This window comes from Panthera leo, chromosome D2, assembly GCF_018350215.1.
Source record: "Panthera leo isolate Ple1 chromosome D2, P.leo_Ple1_pat1.1, whole genome shotgun sequence".
NCBI classification, from domain to species: Eukaryota; Metazoa; Chordata; class Mammalia; order Carnivora; family Felidae; genus Panthera; species Panthera leo.
In genome coordinates, this window is record NC_056689.1 from 54,922,558 (window position 1) to 54,942,749 (window position 20,192).

Here is a 20,192-nt window from a genome sequence, read left to right on the forward strand (position 1 = left end):
CCGCTCAGACTTGTTAGGATGCCGGGACTTCTAGATGGCCAGCCAGGGGGCAAAGTGCGAGTTTGTGGGGGTGTCAGGGTCCCCTGAACCGGCTCAGGGATCCGCCTCTCGTGATAGGAAGCGCCTGCTAAATAGTCCCGGCTATTCAGCGCTTCCGCCTAACTTGCCGCAAAGTTTTTCTAGAGAAGTGGGCTCTTTTACCCGGCGCTCCTGCAGGCTGCTAGAGCTAGCCTTCTGTTCCTTAGCTGGGTTTGCACTACGTTCGGGCTCTTTGAACTCCACACTCTCCCACAGCTTAGGAGCTGGAGCGGGAGCGCGGCGACAGTGTGCCTCCGCGCGCCCGAGGGGAGCCGAACCCCGGAGGAAGGGGCGGATCGGGCGCGGTGTTTGGGACGGAGCGGGGCGCGCGGCGCTCGAAGCACCCACTCGGAGCGTTCCGGGGCTGGTGGAGACAGCATGGGCAGTCCTGCGGCTGCACCCCTCGAGCTGTAGATTCGCAGGCCCACGGCAGCCCGACTCGACGGCGTCCCCATTGTGGGTCCAGTTTGTGGTCATTGGAGGTCTTTTCTTGCAGATACGCACAGCTCTCTGGCGCGCGCTCTCTCCTCCAGAGTTGGCCAAAGGCGCCCTTCCTTGCAGACCCCAACCACACCCAGTGGCAGATGGATTTCTTTGTAACTGGCTTTCTCACTTGTAGGGTCCATTTTGAGTCTATTCTTAACATGGTGTCCTCATTGTCAAGTAGACAGTCTCTTCCTAGATGGATATGGTAATGGAATATATGTAGGGTGAATGTATATGAGGTAAAATGTTGTAACTTAGGAAGAGCAACAAAACAGATGTGGTAGCTTTAAGGTTCAGAATACAAAAGTTTAGGCTCAGTTTTCTTTTTAGGTTTAAATTTGGGGCGTTTAGTGTTTGTGATCTATTTTAGTGAAAACATTCGTTTAGTATGTTTGGATATCAAAAGTCTAAAAAAAAACACCAGAAAAATAAAATAAGTCAATAGTTAAGGAATTCGTAAGAATGCTTGAACTTTGTGTGGCTGTAGCAATGGTGAAACAAGACGCCAAACTGTACATCAGGGTAGGAATTTCATTAACTAGAGCGTCTGTGTGTTAGGCCTAGTTTACTGTTTTTTTTTTTTTTCTTTTTTCTTTTTTATGCAGTAAGGGATCGGATTTGAGTGTACTCTAAAATTAGTATCCTCAGGTTGAACAGATAGAAACCACTTAAATCGATGCAATGGAATACCCTGACCTCTTTTAACTGCAAATCCGTAGAAATGGATTATCTTTCAGCAAAACTATATGTTTCTGATATTCATGAAGAAAGGCATTGCATTGTATTAACATTTTTCAGGCGTTAGCATTTCATGAGTATGGTAAGCGTAGTAGACCCCGTTATTTTTGTTAAAATTCTCATAAATAAGATGATCCCCAGGTTTAGAAAATTGTTAACAAAAGGGAAGGGAGGGATAAAATAAAAGTATCTAACCTATATTGCACATCCAAATTTTTCTTTATTTTTTGCAGTGAAAGTAAGTATAAATACCAATTCAAAACGTTTTAGATATGGTTTTATGGAAGGGTAAAAGGATCAACAACCATGATGAATATCTACTATGTGCATTGATAATGTATGAGCTTTTAAATGGTTGAGATTTTTTTTATCATCACACTTAAAATCCTATCCTATTCTCTGGTAATAGTATGTTGCGGTCCCAAGTTTTTATATCTTGAAGCATTCCAGAGGATATATTTTAGCATAAATACACAATTTGACTTTAAAACATACTTTAAACACGTCATTTAATGTACTTTTATTGTTTACTTTTCTGTTTGGAATTGGTCTTACTGAAGCAATGTTTGCTTTAGATCACTTAATACAACTTTTTTTTTTGATGATAAAAGACTTGAGGGTTTTTTTGCCCAGTTCCTTTGGGTACTCTACTAAAAGTTTTGTGATAAAGCACTATATAAGCAGAAGAAAAGAATTGTAATAAAGTTGAAGTTTTTATTAATTATCTGATCCCAGGTGTGTAGAGGCTATGAATGTTTCAGTTCTACATGGGGTATTGACTTTACATGGTCAGCAATATACATGGGATACTAGCACAATGAGTATTAAAAGGTAGTATTTTGGTAGTAGGATATCTGGGGTGGAATCAGATCTAGATTGTTCTAAGATTGTGATTTTGGGCAAGATTCATTTTCCTGATCTTGTAATAAATGAATTGGATGGAGTCTGAGCTCCCTTCTAAGCTTTGAGTTTTCTGATTTTTATAAATTTATGATGTTATCACGGAGTAGCAATGATGGGTTATTTGCCTAAGGGCAGAGAGGTTTTTTTGTTCCTTTCAAATTTAAACACATAAGTTGAATATGAAGCATAATTGAATCACGAGTATAAAAAACATTTTACTAACAGTTTATGCAGTCAGTTTTAAACTCTTGGTCTTCATTTCCAGATATCGTCTCTTCTTTTGACCACTGTTCCTGATTGTGGCTTTGTCCAAGCATTAAATTGCGTGCCTTTTGTTCCTTGAAGAAGGAGGTATGGTAAAGATTGAAGTATTACAGTATGTAGTCTATTAAGCAGTAAGTTAATATGTTTTGATATGGTACAAAAAAATAAAAGAGTTACGAGTTTTCATAAGTTATAGTTTTATGTTTGGCTTAAATAAAAAATACAGGTTTCCTTTTAATGTTGGCAGAAAAGGTAGTTTTGGTTTCCTAGTTTGTTATTTAACATTTCATTAGAAATCTAAAGATAATTTAAGCTGTATTTTTCTAAACATAAAGACAACATTAAGGGCTTTTGGGTAATGAATGATGGAGACATATATGGTAGGAAGATGTTTTGAAGTTTTATAAATGACCAGAAGAGTGTTTGTGTTTTGCTCTGGTAAGTGTAAAGTAATGCTCCTAAAAAAAAAAACAAAAACCCGATATTTATATCATGATTAATGGCATCGACATTATGAATCAGGAAAGGTATTTGGGAATCACTGTGGAGTTAGGACTTGTTTCCTGAAGGCAATCATCTGAATATCCTGGTGTGAACAAAAAGAAGGGGGAAAATCTGCCATCGAATCCATGGTATTGTAAATAAAGCTTTGCAAACTCAGTGGAAAATATTGTACCCTTGTACAAAAATACAGTTTATCTACCGTGGAAGCACAGTTTCTCTTGCTGTTTGTTTTGGGTAGGTACTGGGATACCACAGTATTATAATTCCCCTCACCAAATGCAGTAAGTATACCCATAAATATAACTCTAAATTAGAAATGAGATTATGTACGGGACACCCGGGTGGCTTAGTTGGTATAGTGCCCAACTTCAGCTCAGGTCATGATCTCACGGTTCACGAGTTTGAGCCCTATGTCAGGCTCTGTGCTGACAGCTCAGAGCCTGGAGCCTGCTTCAGATCTCTCTCTGCCCTTCCCCTGCTCACTCTCTCTCCCTCTCTCAAAAATAAATAAACATTAAAAAAAAATAAGATTATGTATATAACTACTAAAAAAGTGGAAGAGGATTATACCAACTTAAATTATTACTTTACTAATCATAACCATGTTTTGCCATGAGTTTTACTAGCAGATGGTTTTCTTTTCAGGGTCATTTTTCACAAAGGCAGGAATGTTTTATTTATTTTATTTTTATTTATTTATTTATTTTTTAACGTTTATTTATTTTTGAGACAGAGAGAGACAGAGCATGAACAGGGGAGGGGCAGAGAGAGAGGGAGACACAGAATCTGAAATGGGCTCCAGGCTCTGAGCGGTCAGCACAGAGCCCGATGCGGGGCTCGAACCCACGGACCGTGAGATCATGACCTGAGCCGAAGTCGGACGCTTAACCGACTGAGCCACCCAGGCGCCCCAGGAATGTTTTATTTTATTAGAAGTTAATATCTAACAACTACAGTGAGTACAAAGCAACAAAGCTTAGATACCAGGTTATTATTTATGTTCATTTATATGTGTAATTTCTTCCTACATAACAATTGTTTGACCTCTAACTGAATTAGGTTTGCATGGGTACTGTGTTGTTTTCTGAATAAAGTAAATGCTGAGTGCTAAGAATTTTCTTTACTGTGTTTGATCCAAAATTCTCAGAAGAAGTTACACAATGAAGAGTGAGAACTTGAAATGTAATGAAGTAAACAAGAGGCTGCTGTATGATGACTTACCAAAATGATTTGGATTATTCCATCTTGAAAAATTGTGAGCAGAGTCTGACTAAATTTTAAATTTACTTTTTATTTTTTTAAGTTTACTTCCTAATTTTGAGAGAGCACGTGAGAGAGAGAGAGAGAGAGAGAGAGAGAGAGAGAGTGCAAACAGGGAAGGGGGCAGGCAGAGAGGGAGAGAGAGAGAATCCCAAACAGACTCCGCACCTTCGCAAGGAGCCTGATGTGGGACTCGAACCCATGAACCATGAGATCATGACCTGAGCCAAAACCAAGAGTCAGGCATTTCACTGACTGAGCCATCCATGTGTCCCTGACTAAATTTTAAAATCGTGATCGGTATGACTGCATGAAATAGGTATCAGAATATCAGAATTAAGTTGCATGACTTGAAGCTTAGGATAATTAAGTAGGTCTCACATGGGTCTTATTTTAAGAAGTGGTAATAGCCAAAAACAAATATTGGCTTTGTGGAAAGTCTAGTAAGTGCAAAATGTGGTAAAATCATCACCAATTCCTAATTAAAATTGGGTTGTTAGAGGTTATAGCTGGTAGAAAAAAATTAGACATGTATATGTTTTTATTGACCATGAACAATGTGGGGGTAGGTAGATTTCCAATTCCATGCAGTTGGAAATCTGTGTGTATTCTTGTGACTCCCCTAAAATTTAACTGCTATAAGCCTTCTGTTGATTGGAAGCCTTACTGATAGCATGAACAGTTGAATAACACATACTTTGTATATGTGTTAGAGGCTGTGTTCTTAAAATAAATGAGGATAAAGTAAGCTAGGGAACAGAGAGTGTTGTTAAGAAAATCATAAGGAAGAGAAATATATATTTGTAGTACTGTATTGAAAAAAATCTGTGCATAAGTGGACCTGTGCAGTTCAAAGCTGTGCTGTTCTAGGGTCAGCTGTATGCTAATTTGCTCAACTCCGTATCTCTTCGTTTGGGGAATCATCTCTTCACCTATCATGTGTGGTTGATAGGCTGCCTGCCAGTCGTATACTCTTATAACCCAAACCTAGTCATCCCTATTGCAACAGTGATTGTGTATTGATCCAGCAGAGCCAATTAGAATCCTTTGACATTGATGTATGAATGCTAGGAGAAAGATGCTCCCTTTTTTCTGAAGTTATTAATCTGGGTGTTAGGATTCTTATTAATTAATTCAGATGAACTCTTATTAATCTGGGTGTTAGTAGTAGGGTGTTAGTGCATTCTTTCCCACATGTATAAGAACCCCATCTGTAGTAGGAGAAAGTGAAACCATAAATAAATGGGAGATAGGTTGAGGTAGCATGCCAATTTCAGTTCCAGGGACTGTGGTATGAGATATCTATGGTTTTCTTTTGATTCTGTCAGCTACCCTGGTGTCCTTTCCAGTCCCATGAGCCAAAATTTTGTATATAAATTAGTTTGAATTGGATTGCAGCAGAAAATGTTCTGATGAATATTTGGTCCTTATGAATTTAAGATCTATAGCTTCAAGTTGACCACGTCCATCTACAGTTTGCCCTTTTCTTCCACCTTATGAAGAATGCCCATTATTCATTCATCATTCATGTATACATTTAGTCTTTCATTCAACCTACAAACATTTGTTGAGTGTCTACTATGTACAAGTATGTGCAGCTGCCTGGATAGTCAAGGATTATACCTACTTGCTGAGGATGATGGACTTCCTTTAATGTAGCACATTTTTATATACTTAGGTTACACAGGTCAACAAGAGTGTGTTGAGAATAATCAGTGCTGTGCTCAGCATTTTAGTAATATGAAAGAATAAAAGGAATTGTTTGCCTTCAAAGTGCTTACAGTTTAGTTAAGGAATCCAGATTAATGTGTATGAAATGACACAAACAGCAGGTAAATGCATATACATTCATGTAGTCTGGATATTAAATCTGAGTTCTGATAGAAAGGAAATTAGTGAGGGTTAGAAGGTTTCTTGAAGGATGTATGAGTGCAAATAGGTTTTAACTGATGAGTCATTTTGATAGGCACAGAATAATTGAGGAAAGGATGGAGTTGAAAATGACTAAGAACTGATCCAAGATAGGGAGGAGATTGGTTTGACTGTAACGGTTTGTATTTTGGGGAAATGAGAGGTAGTGATAATAAGGTTGACTATTTTAGGTAAATCCATGTATGAGGCATTTCGAAAGCCAAACAAATTTTATTTTCTGTTAAGGTGGGGATTGCTTTGAATAAAATGTTTATATTTCTTTGATGCCATTTTTGTGATGCTAAAGTGCAAAATAAGTGTAATCAAGTGATGTAAATTTACTTGTTGTGGAAAACATCTTGTTATATTTTCCGCCTTGGAAATTTTTTATTTTTATTTAAAAAAATTTTTTTTAACATTCATTTTTGAGATAGAAAGAGTGAGCGTGCGTGGGGCAGAGAGAGAGGGAGAGACAGAATCTGAAGCAGGCTCCAGGCTCTGAGCTGTCAGCACAGAGCCCTATGCGGGGCTCAAACCCACAAACCGTGAGATCATGACCTGAGCCAAAGTTGGAAGTTTAACCGACTGAGCAATGCAGGCACCCCTGCCTTGGAAATTTTTTAAAAACAATCATTAATTTGCGGTGTTGTTCTGTTTTATACATATTATACACATATATATAAAATTGGTGTCTTTCTTCTTACCTGCCCCTTTTTGAGAGATCCCATAATAACAGTGGCATAACCATACCCTTCCTCTAGAGAAACAGCCAGTTCAAAACTAATGTTGCAATAGATGTAAAAGCATTCTGAAAGAGATAAGGAATTAATGTTTGATTGCTCACATAACAATTGTTTTGAGCTCCAGATACTAGGAATGACGTATAGGCTAATGTGTCATTCTTTCATTAAATGCTGTTGTTAACTTCACCTTTTTTCAATAACCAGTTAGCTGATATTCAACTCAAGAGAATTAACATTTGGAACATTCCTGTATACCAGGGTTGGCAAACTTTTGCTGTAAATGGCCAGGTAGTATATATTTTAGGCTTTGTTGGCAGTATGATCTCTACACCTATCAGCTGCTGTTGGAACACGATAGCAGCCATAGACCATATGTAAATGAACAAGTGTAGCTATGTTCTAATGAAACTTAATTTACAAAAAGCAGCAGGCCACATTTGGTCCACAGGGTGTTGGTGTGGACCACCTGTCATAGATTTAATGAGACATTTTATGCCACAGCTTCTCATAATCACATCTCCCCACTATCCTCCTTTCTAGTAACTATGGATCAGTTATCTTTATTATTTTCTAAGTTTACCTCTCCTACTTGTTCACTTTTTTTCCTTCATCATCACTTTTTATCTTTTTGTTATATCATTTTCATAAGCACGTAATTATACTATAATTTCTCCCAGTTTAAAAAAACAAACAAAAAATAACTCCATTTCAGTTCCTTTGTCTCTTGGCCTTTTATAGTAAAACTCCTTAAAAGGGTTGTCTCCCTTTTATAGTAAAACTCCTTAAAAGGGGGCACCTGGGGGGCTCAGCTGGTTGGGCGTCTGACTTGATTTCAGCTCGAGTCATAATCTCACAGTTTGTGAGATTAAACCCATGAATTATTGTTAACATGTCTCTGCTGGTGATGTGGAGCCTGCTGGGGATTCTCCCTCTCTTTCTGCCCCTCCCCTGATTGAGCGTGCTCTCTCTCTGTCAAAATAAATAAACATTAAAAAAAAAAGTTATCTGTACTGCATCTATATCTCCCTTTTTTCCCTCCCATTTTCTCCTAAATCCATGCTAGTCAGCCCTTCTATATAACCCCACTGAAACCATTCTATCAGTGTCACCAATGGTCTTGACATTAAGTCCAGTGGTCAATTCTCAGTCCTCATCTTACTTGAGAGAGTTGATCAATACCTGATCCTGGAAACACATTGTTCACTTTGCTTTCAGGACACCACTCTCTTTACTTACCTCATTGGTCATTCCTTTCATCCTTACCAGCTGGTTCTTTCTCCTCTTTTTCCTCTAAATGTTGTAGCATCTTGAGGCTCAGGCCTTGGACTTCTCTCTTTGTGTACTTACCCCTTGGTGATTTCATTCAATTCTATATACATAAATATATACACGCACCAGTGATTCCCAAAATTTTATCTTACATCCAGACCTCCATATTCTGTATTCAGCTACACATCCACATTTCCGCTTGGCTGTCAGCTAGATACCTGAAATTCCACTAAAACTGAACTCTTGATATATATTCTATACTTATTGTTCCCACTCTGTCTTTTCTGTATTAATAAATAGCAATTCATTTCTTCATTTGCTGAAGTTGGAACTTTTGGAGTTATCCTTGACATGTCTCTTTCTCACAGACCAAACGGAGTCTGTCAGCATATCCTTTGGCTCTATCTTCACAGCATATCCACGGCCTAACCATATCACATTCTCTCCACCAAGCTACCATCATCTCTGACCTGGATGTTGTAATTATCTCCAAAGTGGTCTTCTTGCTTTCACTCTTACTTCCTTCCCAAATACTTTGTTCTTAACATTGTAGCCAAAGTGATCTCTAAAAAATAATTCAGCTTATGTTACTTCTTTATCCCAAATGTTCCAGTAGCTTCTCATCTTGTTTATAGTAAAACCAAAGTCCTTGTAGTATCCCTCAGGCCTTGTGTCAGTTCCCTCATCACTTCTTTGACCTCATCTACTGCTTTCTTCCCTGTGCTGTTTTCTTGTTCTAGGCCTACCGACCTTGCTATTCTCTGAACATGCTAGGGACGCTCCATACTCAGGGTGTTAGCACTCATTATTTCTTTTCTTGGAATGCTTTCTGCCTCAACATTTTAAGATCTTGGCTTAAATAAGACTTTTTCAAATGAGGGCTACCTGACTTCATATTTAAAATTGCAACTCTGATTCTGCCTCTTTTTCACCATAGGTATTTATCACCTTTGAATATGTTACACATGTCATATGTAATAGGAATTTACTTATCTTGTTTATTATCTAAATAGCTAGTAGAGTGTTATGTCCATGAGGGGACGGGTTTTTGTCTGTTTTATTCATTGCTGTATTCTCAATAATTAGAACAAAGACTGGCACAGATTTGGTGCTAGCTACATGCCCAACACTATGCCAGATGCTGGTGGTATAGCAAAAAACATGACAGATGTGTTCCTTATACTTATGCAGTTTTTATTTCAGTGGTAACGACAGATAGAAAATAAATTGTCAAATATATAAAATATTGCCAGAGGAAAAAAAAGTGTTATAAAAAAGAAATACAAGGAGCTTAAATAGAGAATAATATTTTTCTGGTTGAGAAGCAACGCTTTATATGTTGGGGAGACCCTTCTGAGGTGATGACATCTGAGCTGAGACCTAAAAGATGAGAAAGATCTAGCCATTTGAAAACTAGGAGGAAGACCAATTCAATTCAAGCAGGGAACAGCGGGTGCAAAGGTCTGAGATAGGAAAGGAGTATTTGAGGAACTGAGAGGCTGTCTGTGGTAGCTTGCTGGAGTGCATTTACAGATGAGGAGATTGGTATGAGGTGAAGTTTAGGAGAGAGGTCCAGGACCAGATGTCACTGCTCCTTGTAAGTCTTGGCAGAGATTAAATTTTGTTTTAAGTGCTTTGGGAAGCCACTGTAGATTTTAAAGCAGGGAGCATTGTGATCTATTTTATATTAAGATCGCGTTTGCTCCTGTGTGGAGAATGGATTCACAGGAAGGTGGTGGGCAAGAGAGAAGCATGAATGCCAGTTAGGTTATTTTAATCCAAGTTATAGATGGCAGTGGACTGAGAAGATGGTGGTGGAGGTGGAGAGAATTCAAGATGTATTTTGGAGATAGAATTGACAGGACTTGCTTATGGATTAGTGTGGGAGTAAGAGAAAGAAGGCGCAGAATGATTCCTTCATTTCTGGGATGAGTAACTGGATGGATTGCGGTGCCATGTTACTATGGTGGGGCAGCCTGGGAAGTGGAGTTTGTTTCTGTCCTTGAGGCAGGTGCTTTATAGAGCCAGAGAAAAATGAAATAGTTTATATTGTTTTGAGAAGCAGGGGGGAAATGGATTACATGTTGATACATGTTCTCCCAATCGAATAGCCATAAATCTTGATTCCCACCCCCCACCATGTGTTCCAAAATCTTAAGTAAAATCTGCCTGCTCTAAGTTACTGCCACAACAAAATGACAAAGAAGAAAGGCACGAGAGATGAAATAACCTTTTTCCTTCCCATACTAAATTTGGTGGTCTTTATTTCACTTTGGATAGATTACTTTGATTTTTCTCCCAATTCCTACATATTGAAAATGGGATTTCTGACTATGTGAGAGAGAACGTGCACGTGCGCGTGAGCTTGTGTGTGTGTTTTAAATCAAATTCCATTGCAGCAAAAAAAGTTTACGTGATCTGTAACGTTTGCTATTTGCTATAAAGTCATTTAATCTGAAATCACAGGAAGTCAGATATTTGGGTTGCAAATAAAAGAATGAGTCGGGAGTGTGTTAGGACCCTGTGTACCAATCATCCTTGACTTTCGTGAGGCATAAGTGAAAAATATAAAATAGAACTTCTCTTTAAGGGAGGTAAAACTTAAAAAATGAAATGATGTAACTATAAAGCAGTGTAATGAAGTGGTGAACAATGGCTGTACTTTAAATGGATATGCAGAGAAGGGAGAGATTAGTGTGTATTGCAGAAGGTTTCGTGTGCCTATAGGAGGTAGAATTAGACAAGAAGTTTGACTAGTATGGAATGAAGATAGAAGGGGATGACAAGCCTCGTGAGAGGAAGCAGGATGAACAAAGATAAATAAAAGTGTATGTGTAGGTAGTGGATAGCATCTTAGATATTGGGCACTGTACCTTATGGATAATGAGCAGTCATCATCTCAGTAATAAGAAATAAGATTAAGGGGTGTTTGGTGGCTCAGTCGGTTAAGTGTCCACTCTTGATTTCAGCTCAGGTCATAAACTCGAGGTTTGTGGAATCGAGCCCGGTGTAGGACTCTGTGCGGACAGTACGGAGCCTGCTTGGGATTCTTTCTCCCCCCACTCTCTGCCCCTCCCCTGCTCATGCTCTCTGTCTGCTCATGCTCTCTGTTTCTCTCTCCCAAAATAAATAAATAAGCTTTAAAAAAAAAAAAAGATGAACCTGAACTGCTTCTGTATTTTAATTTTTCCATTTTGTACTCCTTCATAATTGTATCAGTGTCACTAGCCTACCTGAGTGGTACATGGCTCACATGTATTCTCGCATTTTGAACATTTCTGAATCTGTACTTCCTTACATCTGCATATTTAACTCTTTATTTTTCTTTTCTGTTTAAGTTGTTTATTAGGCCACAAAGATTTGGAGGGAGCTGGCTTTTATTATGTGTGTATATGTATACAATATGTATGTGTATATATACATATATATACAAAATAGATACACATACACATATATATATGTATTATATATGTGTGAGTGTATGTGTGTGTGTGTGTGTGTGTGTGTATATATATATTCTACAAAATTTATTCTTTCACTTGTTTAAAATATGATAGGTATTAGGGGCGCCTGGGTGGCTCAGTCGGTTAAGCGTCCGACTTTGGCTCAGGTCATGATCTCGCTGTCAGTGAGTTCAAGCCCCACGTCGGGCTCTGTGCTGACAGCTCAGAGCCTGGAGCCTGTTTCAGATTCTGTGTCTCCCTCTCTCTCTGACCCTCCCCCCGTTCATGCTCTGTCTCTCTCTGTCTCTCTCTGTCTCAAAAATAAATAAACGTTAAAAAAATAAATAAAAAATAAAATATGATAGGTATTATTAGCCCTGTAGGTAAACTTTTTAAATACTTAAAACAGCTATAAAAAAAAGTAAGCCCAGAGTGTATGTTTCAAGTCATGAAAAGATTATTGTTTTGAAGGCGTTATATGGTTCTGCTTTGAAAATATGTTTTAGGGTTTTTTGTGTTTTCTTCTAGATCCCTTTTAGACAGAACTTTACATTTTTTCAGTAAGCTCTACTGATGCATGCTGCTTTTGTTTTACCTCTAGTTATATATTCATATGACTGTTTTGAAATCAGTTATCTCTGTAGAAAAAATTTGGTGACTCAAGGAATGAAATTGTTATACAAAATAATGACTAATTATATTAGTCTTTCCATCTGTGTAATGTGACAAGTTAGGTTATGGAGCTACGTGCTAAGTTACAAATGGGGCAAAGCTAAAATCAGAATTTTTTAGTTCTTTGTTTACTGTTTAAGCAACTGGAATGTAATAAAGAGCATATAGATTCTTCCTTTTTATACCGTTTCAATAAAGCTAAAGACTGTAAAATGTCTTTGCTTTTTAGTCTGTTGTAGACAGCAAACAAAACTCTAAGAATGATGCTTTTTGATTTATTCTATTCAAATGTTCTTTATCCTTGGCGTTTTACTTTAGGAATCATCTTTTTAAAAATTTTCTGTGTGTTTCTTAATATGCGAACACTGCCAGTTCTGTGGTTCCTTACTCTTTATGTGGATTGTCACTTAGTCCTCTGATTTTCCAACTTCTATTTTTACTGTCTCCAATATATCTTGCTTTCTAGTAGCGTTCTAATAATATTTCTAAAATAGTGCCTTTATAACTTCTCTCTGCTCATGGGCTAGCCATGGCTCCTGGTTACCTTTCATTTCAAGTTCAAATCTGTCCTCTGTAGTCTGTTCTCACTTAACCTCCCTATTATACACATTCTCTGTGATCTCAATCCTGCAGTGCCATGAGAGAAAAATGCCTTTCTTCAGTGTTACTCCATTTTTCTGGTCTGGATAGCCTTTGCTCCTTTCTTGCAAGTTTAAGTCCTTTCCTCTTTAAAGGATCATCACAAAACCTACCTTTCTGTGAATTAAATGCAGTCAGCATTGATCTATCAACTTAATGCCTTAAGAGTCTTTAGTTACAAGTAATAAAACTAGCTTAAGCTAGTGTAAGTTAGGGTAATCTGAAAAGGAGGAATTTATCTTAAGGATACAGATTTCCTAGAATTCAAGGGCAGGAATAGATGCAGGCCGCAGTAAAGCCTTGGTGGTAGTAACATTGCCCTCTTGGTTTCACTCAGGAGTACTTACGAAAGCTGATGCTTCTCTCCCTGCTGTTTGGGTACGTTTGTCTTCTGCTATGCCATGCTGTCATTCCCTAAAAGAAATTAATCTGTTGTCAGTAGTTTAGGACGTATCTTTCTATAGATTTGTCTATGCTTATGCAAACATACCCTCATACTATCTTTTCTCCTGACATGAAAATGGGGATCTTTCCTCCTAATTTAAAAATGTGTTATATGCCGTCATCTGCAACTTCCTTTTTTAAAAACAAACAAAAAAATTCACAATGAAATCAATTCAGTACGTACATCTTTTTGTTTATAATGTTTTCGTGTGGATGGATGTTGCATAATTAATCATTTTCCTACAAATGAACATTTAAGTGATACCGATACATATGTTGTACTTTTATTTATGTAAGATGGATTGTTAAAAGTGCAGTTTATGGGAGTATACTTAGACAATGTGTAGGAAATTTATTATTTTCAAGGAAAATATAAATTGCCTAAAGTGGCTCAAGCAGTGGAAACCCTGAAGAGCCCAGAAACTGTAGAAGAGCTTGCAAAGGTTGGAAGACCTAAAATCTAAAGAGGTACCAGGCTCATGTGGTATTTTTGGTGCAATCGTGTAATTTTAAGGAGTAGGCAATTTTCATGTTTAGTGAACTAATTCCAGAGGAGATGAAATTGTGGAAGTTATTCCAATTTCATTTTACATATTCTCCATAATGCCAACATCAAAACTATTAAAGATAGCAGAAAATTCTGAATAAAATTTTGTCAGGTCAAAACCAGCACTTTATTAAAGAATAATATGCTTAACTAATGTAAAAACAGTTCAACATTATACTTGCTCTTCATTTCATTGTATAGTATACAGGTTTCCTTCACTATCTGAAACAAGAGTGGTCCTATGAAACCTTTTGTAGGCTGAAAATGGTATAAAGTGAAGAAACAATTACCATTCCTTTAGGTGGAAAAGTTTTGGGTGTTCTCAGATCCAAAAAATAACCTTAGTCTTAGGCTTTTCTGATATCTTGAGGCATATCTTGTTGGTGGAGGCAGAAATAATCGCGATAAAAGCACAGATGCTCACAAACACAGTTCAGAGCTATGGCCATGTTGAATGCTGACATGTTGATTTGTAGTTCCTGGGGAAGGAGCTTGGTGGTGCCACTCACTGCTTGGGGTGTGCGCTGCCTCTATAAGAGCTCGCTGCAAACAAAGGCTGAAAGCTGTTTCTGCTCTTTACCTTTTTTTGTAAAACCATGTCTTTTGGTCAGCAAAAACATACTAATGTAGGTCTTGTAAGTGAAGTGGCATAATGCAGACTTTTTGAAAAGTGAACTTTCAAAAAGCAGGGGATACCTGTATAGAAAGAAATAGTTGAATTTAGATCGTTACAGTTTTTCCTATTTCTTTATCTTTTTTCTTTTTAAAAAGTTTTTATTATTTTTTTAGTGTCTTTCTTTTAACAGTGTATTGAGATCAGGAAGCATATTGGTTGATTACCATTTGTTTTCTATGTAAAATACATAAAACTTTTTATGAATGTATAACTGCATTCGTAACTGTTACTCTGGTAGTGCCAACCTTTTTACTTTTTTAGGTAACATCATGGCTCACAAATTATTAAATAAGCAAAAAATTGCTTCTCAATAGCATGAATTTATATACAATGAGTGACCTCTAATAGCATGATTTTATATTCGTTGAGCATTATGTTCACCTCCAACTTTATGGCTGTTATACAGTCTTTTCTGCAGAGGTGTGATTGGGTACTTGTGTACTGATGTGAGGAGTGTAGTGTTGAATGATACCTATTTTGTTTTGATTTCCACCCTTTAGTGTCTACATCCCACAATTTTGTGCTGGCATCAGGTTTGTTCAGAAAAAACTCAGTTGGTTTATGGCAGAATTCACTTGCTTTGTTTGAGAATTTCAAAATTTTCGTGGCTTCGTACCACTTTTTGATAAAGTTTCATAACTGTGGTCTAGACGCAAAGAGGTCATTCTTCTCACATCAAAATGTAAGCTGTTTGCTTATCCTGTGATAAGGAGGTATGCCAATGTGGAGGCCGTAGTGATCCAAGGACAACATTTTAAGAAACAGTGACTTAGGATACACTAGTAATCACTATAAACATTTTTATGTGTGTATTCCTGACTTCTTACTATGAGTCTGTATGGGTCTATGTCTCTTCTCTATACACCTATTAATTTTTGAGCAGATTAAACCCTAATATGTCTACTGTTTGTTTCTTGTTTTTTTTTTCATTGAATGCATCTTGGATCTCTTCCTATCAATAAATGTAGGTTTGCAGTATTGTTTTTAAAACTGAATAATATTCCATTAAATGAAAATACTATAATTTGTTTATTTTACTATTTTCTTTAATCTTTTTTTTTTAAAAGCTTATTTATTTTGAGACAGAGAGTGCGCACACACACACAACTAGGGGAGGGGCAGAGAGAGAGGGAGAGAGAATCCCAAGCAGGCTCCCTGCTGTCAGCGCAGAGCCTGATGTGGGGCTTGATCTCACAAACCATGATATCATGACCTGAGCTGAAATGAAGAATTCGACACTTAACTGACTGAGCCATCCAGGCTCCCTGTGAAAATACCATAATTTACTTATTGGTGGACATTTTGTTATTTTTGATTTTGTGATTTTGTAAGCGATGCTGCAATGAGCATGATTATTACCTTTAAGATACCTTTCTAGAAGTGAATCAGTAGTTCTATACTTGCTTTCCAGTTGTGTATAGATTTATATTTTCTTGTATATTAAAAAATATATACTATTGTGTATGTAACTATATGTAACATAACTATGAATTGTTTATAATAAATATAAATGAATATATACATAGCAAACTGTTCTTTGTAAAGATTGTATCATTAGTATATCATAGTGACTCTGTTACTAGAAAATGAAATTTTAAAAACGAAGGCATACAAAATACAAGTCAAAATGTTTATTGTTCGATTCAACAGATATGAATTTAACTCTGTCAATTTGCTACAGTAGTTTCTAAATGCTTACTCTCAGTTTGCATACATATGTCGTCATGGACTAGTGACAGATGTTTTATGGACCATCGGCAGGACCATATTTTTAGTAGCACTATTTTATTTTGGCCTAGGAGTCAACGTAGAAGGGGGGAAAAGGGGCCTGGGGTGAGGTTTATATTTCATCCATATATGGTCATTTAATCCTCTTGCTTTTGATATGGTACCCACTCTCTCACCTGTGTCTGGTATCCCCTGTTTAAGAGACTGTGTTTACTTTTTGCAGAGAATAAACTGCTGCTGTGGTGGGGAAATAGCAGTTACCTAGCCTGGAGTGAGAAAGGGAATCTTGGCATCGAACCAGAACTCAAGCAGCTTTCTCCAAATTTCTCTTTGTTTTAGCTTTCTCCTCCCTTCTTCCCATTTCATAGTTACTTAGTACTGCCAGTTCCTAAGCCTTTCAAAGTTTCAGAGTGTAAAATAGGTTAGTTCTTAGCTTTCGCCACTGTCTGTCTGGGATTTAGTTTTCTTGGGTCTGCAGGGTCATTTACTTTTTCTGCTTTCCAGCATTTAGGAAGTTGTTGCTATTGTCATGTTTCCTGTTTCCTATTAATTTTTCTTTAAGGACTCCTTACCTATTTGTCATGTTGTGAATGTTCCCCTCTTCTGGTTTTTTTTTGCTTTTCTTAACTATTAACAAAATATTTACTTTTATTTCTATTTTGTAGATTTTGTTATTGACAGATATTTCTTCTATAACACATTATTCCTTTCTTTTAGTCCTTGTTTTTCTGATTGAAATTTGATTTTGCTGAAGTATTTACTTGAAACTTTATTCCAGAAAGAGTACATGTATAGCGTATTCTCTAAATCATTTTGCACATCTAAAATTGTACTTTTCCCTCATGCATTTTCCTAGGTATAGAATTAATTCTTTGGTTAATCAGTTTTCCTCAGATATATTCTAACATTTAGAATTATGACTAAAATGTCTGATTAATATTAATTTCTGCTTAAAGTTGGCATTGTTGATGAAAAATCAGATACCTTTTTAGATAATTCTCCCTCTCTACCTTTTTTTTTGTAGCATTTCATTTTTTCTTTTTAAACTCAAAAATTTGACTAGGATAAGTTGTAAACATTGAGGTTTATATTCTCTTCTCACTAATCTTGCTTGGCTTTTGAGGAACTTTTGATTTTGAAAATTCAGGTCTTTAAAAAAAAAAACAACCCAAAACTCAAAATGTTTTTCTTGTTTTCAAAATCATTATTTCTCTGCTATCTACTACTTTTTTCTCTCCTTCATGACAATATGTTCTTAGTTTTCTTTTTTTAGTATATCATCTCAGGTCTTGCTAAAATTGCCAATTACTACTTGATTCTTCCCCTCTAAGCCTTCTTTTTCCTGCAGTAGTGGTCATGTAGTTACTATTTTTCATTGCTGAATGGTGGGAATGAGGAAGGGTTTCTCAGTGCTCAGTTGTTTTCTCTTTGTTGAGCTGTTTCAGCTAGTGATGTTTCTGCCTACTCCCCTCCCCACCTTTTTTTTTTTTTGAGAGAGAGAATCTTAAGCAGGCTCCACACTCAGTGCAGAGCTGACATGGGGCTTGATCCCACAACCCCAGGATGGTGACCTGAGCTGAAATCAAGAGTCAGATGCTCACCCAACTTAAGCACCCAGGTGTCTGGAGATAAATCTTTAAGAATGAACCAAATTTTTTTTTTTTCAGTTTTTTAGTTAAAAGGAGGTGGAAAGCTAATGTAATTTTTTCCTGACAGCTTAGAGATAATTTACTTATGTCGATAAAGGACAGAACTGTTAAACAGAGGAAGATAGGCATGGATAGAGGAAGATTTATCTTTGTTCAGAAATAATTTTCTCTTTATATCTTTCTCAACAGCTGGTGCTAGCAACTCCCAGCTCGGCCCCTGGACCTAGCTCAAAACTCTGGATTCATTCTCTTCCTTCCCGTACCTCAGCCCGAGCTTTCTGTCTCCCCAAAGGGTACCACATGATCTTCCTCTCAAGTCCTCACTTCCTCGAATCCCAAGGTATGTAGGGAAGGAGTAGGCTGAATTATGTCCTTTACTTTCTTAGGGCATAATAGATGCTTATTATATGTTAGTTAAATGCATGTCCCCTAGTGAAATTCTTCCTTGAGAGTGGTGCTTGGCAGTGAATTAGCATTTGTATTCACTCTCCTCTCTCTGGACTCTATCTTAGCAAACACGTTGCAGTATGTGTGTGGAATCTTTTTCTAGTTTCTTGTCATTTTGTAGGTCTTTCTTTATTGTATTTTTTGGTTTGTGTTTCAGTGGGCAGTTGGAAGAAGGAAATCAAATGGCTTAAGTTGCCACCTTGATGCAGGAAACTCTCCAGGTTACTTGAAAGGGCCAGGCATACTTTATGCAAATAGTATTATTTCAAGGCTTGATGAGATGTTGGTTAAGTCTTATGAGGTAGTAATATGTAGAGAGAGGACAGTAGTTTCAATGGCAGATTTAAAATCAGTAATCTTTGTTGGTAAGGTAAAGATTGAACTGTAGTGAAAAGAGCATTAGCTAGTAGGTTGGAAGATTATAATTCCTCATTCTTTTTTTTGTTTTCTGACGTGTTCACAACACAATACATGTTTTTGCCCATAGGTGGTAACCATATTGTAATTTGCTACCAGGTGTCGTCTTTGATTGCTTCTGCATACTTAGGTTGAACATAGTTGAAGACAAATAGATTTTCCCCATTTCAGATTTGAGGGTGAAAAACCCCAAACTACCTAAAATACACAAACTCCCCTAATGCTGTATTGTACATGCCATACATTAAATATAAAAAAATATTGATATTCAGTATTGATTACTTAGCAGTTACTAAACTTAAGTAAAAGCTAAGTGGATTTCTTAATAAGGTGGTCCCTTTTATTAATTGTTTTGCCTATGAGGAAAGGACATGCACTTTTTAATGGATGGAATTTGTGAACTCTGTTTTGGCTGCCATGTATCCCACTTAATTATTTTCTATTCTTTGTGTCCTGGAACGGTGGGGTTGCTGAAATGTCAACTCTGAACAAGCAATGTATTAATGTATATGTCCTGCCTCTTCCTTTAGACTGTAAGCTGCAGTAGGGTAGAGACGATGTTTTTGACTCTTTCCATAGCACCCAGCAAAATGCCTCACAGTCACAGTTGTTATTAGTAAGTTTTGGTTGGTTGACTTGTTTAAAATCCTATTTTTAAACTGGTTGCCAGACTCTGGGGTATGTGTTATGTTATAAGAAAAATTTTAAATTGTACAGATATTTTGAAATGGAATCGATGAAATTTGAAATCCTATCAATCTATTTTTAGCATTACCTATATATTTTTGGACACATGTACTGTTACCACAAGAAACAATTTACCTTTTATAATAAAACCCATGATGGGGCGCCTGGGTGGCTCAGTCGGTTAAGCGTCCGACTTTGGCTCAGGTCATGATCTCACAGTTCGTGAGTTCAAGCCCCGCATCGGGCTCTGTGCTGACAGCTCAGAGCCTGGAGCCTGTTTCAGATTCTGTGTCTCCCTCTCTCTCTGCCCCTCCCCTGCTCATGCTCTGTCTCTCTCTGTCTCAAAAATAAATAAACATTAAAAAAAGAAAAATTTAAAAAACCCACGATATAGTCTCCTCTTGATTACATGTATAATAGAAAGGCTTGAGTATGGATGGTCCAGAGTGACCATAATATGATATTTAGGCAAATGGGGAAGAACCATTTTAGGTGTTCTTAAAAGTTTCACATGTTTGAATCTCACCCTCAGATTCTGGTATGGGGAAGACTCCATAGGTGATTATGATGCTGGTCACTGTTGAGAATGTGACAGTCTGCAGGGAATCTTCTCAGTTGGTGTGGAGTATCCACCAGGTGTCACGAACTTTCTTCTGGCCATTTGTTAGTTTTTCTTACTTTTGAAGG

The 20,192-nt window shown here is 37.2% G+C and overlaps 1 protein-coding gene across 6 annotated transcripts in view; it reads left to right on the forward strand.

The window, feature by feature from the left end:
* ZNF518A (zinc finger protein 518A) overlaps positions 1-20,192 on the forward strand; it is an 80,083-nt gene that overhangs the window by 39,407 nt on the left and 20,484 nt on the right. For 4 of the 6 annotated variants that reach the window (XR_006194324.1, XR_006194322.1, XR_006194323.1 and 1 more), the window contains exons 1-3: positions 162-534; positions 2,471-2,556; positions 18,144-18,294. The gene's annotated coding sequence lies outside the window, so the exon portion shown is untranslated. Of the gene's footprint in view, positions 1-161; positions 535-2,470; positions 2,557-4,120; positions 4,229-18,143; positions 18,295-20,192 lie in introns of those variants that run through there. The other 2 variants (XM_042907693.1, XM_042907690.1) reach the window with 2 other exon arrangements.